Source organism: Lissotriton vulgaris, chromosome 5, assembly GCF_964263255.1.
Source record: "Lissotriton vulgaris chromosome 5, aLisVul1.2, whole genome shotgun sequence".
NCBI classification, from domain to species: domain Eukaryota; kingdom Metazoa; phylum Chordata; class Amphibia; order Caudata; family Salamandridae; genus Lissotriton; species Lissotriton vulgaris.
In genome coordinates this window covers 1,814,401,149-1,814,403,652 of record NC_141693.1, presented here as the reverse complement: position 1 = coordinate 1,814,403,652, position 2,504 = coordinate 1,814,401,149, and the positions used below count along the sequence as shown (strand labels likewise).

The window sequence follows — 2,504 nt, the reverse complement described above, 5'->3', positions numbered from 1 at the left end:
ATTTAACAAGTAATTCTCTTGGATACTCTTTGATTTTAAATGGTGATGTGGCCTTGAAAACAGAGAAGAAAACACGTGTTGGCTGGGCTGCTGAAAATGTAGTTACCAAATATTGTCTTCTACAAGTTGTGAACATAAACAGAATTGACAAAAAAACATATGTATCAGTTACCCTGACAATGGGCAGCCCATCACAAATGCTGCCTAACCCAGAAGGTGGAATTGAACCACTCTGTCGCTAGACAGCTACAGGTTTGAAGCCTGCACCCCAGACCACTGAGGTTCATCCGGGCAAAGAAACATTATAGCAAAACAGGTATATATATCACAAGAATACATACTCGAGGAGCTACGACACCAACCAAGATGGCCGCATAGTCTTCCTGCTCTGCTGACCTCCGTCTTACGTTCTACTATCCTGTCACCTATCCTGATCTCCTGCCCTGGATCCGTGTTTGTGACCTGATTTGCACTCCGATGATGTGATCCCGGAGTTTCTCCGACATCGTGGAGCGGAGTAACGTCGAGGACCGATTTGAGGCCTAACCCAGCCGAGAAGCCGGGGTCTCGAGCAATGTTCCCTCTAATTTTTTTCCTCTGTGGGTGGCAGTGTAGGGTCTATGTGCGCTGCAGGGAAGGCTATGTGCGCCAGGAACCAGATTGCATGTGCCGGTGCAGCGTGAAATATCACTCTAAATCTTTGCTTAAAAAAGTGGGAAAACTGTGCATTTCCACACATACAGCGCCACGTTAAGGGTCTTAAGGCAGGTTTGCAATTTGGATACACACGCCATGACATGAATTGGTTACACAGGCAAGTACACTTTGGGTTTAGAAAAGCACAAGACTCCAAAGTTGGTACCATCATAAGATTTTACTGCTGTAGGTGTAATGTTACTTGTTGTATTATATAGCTGAATGTAGAGACAGAAAGAAGCAGCAAAACACCAGCCAGGCGGCACTAGCTAAGCAAAGATTTCAAACGTATGTGTTACCTAAAAGAAATGCAGGAAGTCTCAAAGCATGACGTGTAAAGCATGATGGTGCTCAGACCTGCCCAGGCGGCCCGCTCTGTCAGGGGACACAGGAACTAAATTATTGGCCATACCAGAGAATTATTTCCAAGCAGCCTTGGACGGCCAAATCAAGTCCACTGGGCAAGGGAGAGTGCACTGCTGCATCATGCAGTCAGGAGACATCAGTGAGAGGGCCGTTAGTCACAAGTGGATAGTCAAGGTGCCGAGGGGATGGAAAAGAACTACAGAATGAACACAGTAAGTATAACCACCAGTCACTGTCAGTCACAGTATTAACAGTCACAATCAAATTGATTTCATTTTGGAAAGAGTGTAATATTCTTTCATTAGAAGTTCCCAGCCGCCTACTGAGGAACATCTTAAGCAAAGCTGTAAAGCATACACAGGGTATGGTAGTACGCCTGACCTATTATCGGTGAGGTAAACTTTAGAACACAAGTTGGTGAATTACCTGGTGTATACTCTAGCACCAAATGGTAACATTTCACCGAATACATCCGCCTTTCACAAAATTACTGAATAACGCGATCTACAGTAGGAACTGAGCTACAATTATTAACTAAATGGTGGGCAAATTAAAAAAAATGTTTTCTTATTGCAGTGCTGGCTGCAGGCACAGAGAGAGTGTGGGATTGGTGTCATAGCGTACACTCGGGTCTCAATGGCAATGTACCATGCTCGTGCTTACTGTACTTCACAGTTTTGTTAGCATTGGTGACTAAGACTATGCAGGATGCCTTACCCAAAAAGGCATTGCTGCTGCTTGGGTGGGCGGCTGGGCCCCCATAAAACAGTATACAAGGGGCCCTGTAAGAAGAAAAAACTACTGTGAGCCAGAGTGAGAAACTCCTGAGGAGAACTGCCTGTGGCTCGCCATGCGCTCTGACACATCTTTAAATTGCAGCTACAGACTTTCTCCCTTCCTCCCCGGCTGAAGCACTAAAACAAGCTGCTCTCAGGCACTGGTGGAAAGTAGCAGTCAGGTAACTCACCCTAGATAAAAATTTGACATTATTTGTTATTCAAAGAGTCTGCAAAGGTAGACCTGACACCAACAAGGACTGAAAAACGAAATTGTATTCATTTGTAACGTCCATTTCTTTATATGTTTACCTTAAGTGTTAGTCGCCCATAGAACACCCCAGAACACTTTTAAACCGGTTTTCTATTCATATTTATTCTTTGTTGTATGTACAGATAAAATGTAAAAATTCCAGCTTTACGTGATTTTGCCTATTGTTGTACTGTCCGCAACATCAAAGTATCCGCCCTGTGTTCATTTGATTTCAGCAAGATGTGCTTAGCTGTATTAAGGTGCAATAAAGTACAGATGCATGGGAGGTATGAGATGTATTAGGATGATTTCTTTATTTTTATATCTTGTGGGCACACAAATCATATCAGTATCTTAACTTTAAATTTCAGGGGTTTTGAAGCAGTTTCAAGATATTGTAGGTCTTATTTTTC

General features: G+C 43.3%; 1 non-coding gene across 1 annotated transcript; it reads right to left on the bottom strand.

Moving 5' to 3' along the window:
* Positions 1-206: 206 nt before the first annotated feature.
* On the bottom strand, positions 207-293 carry TRNASTOP-UCA (transfer RNA opal suppressor (anticodon UCA)). The gene has a single exon. It is a non-coding gene; the product is annotated as a tRNA-Sec (tRNA).
* Between the last annotated feature and the right edge of the window lie 2,211 nt (positions 294-2,504).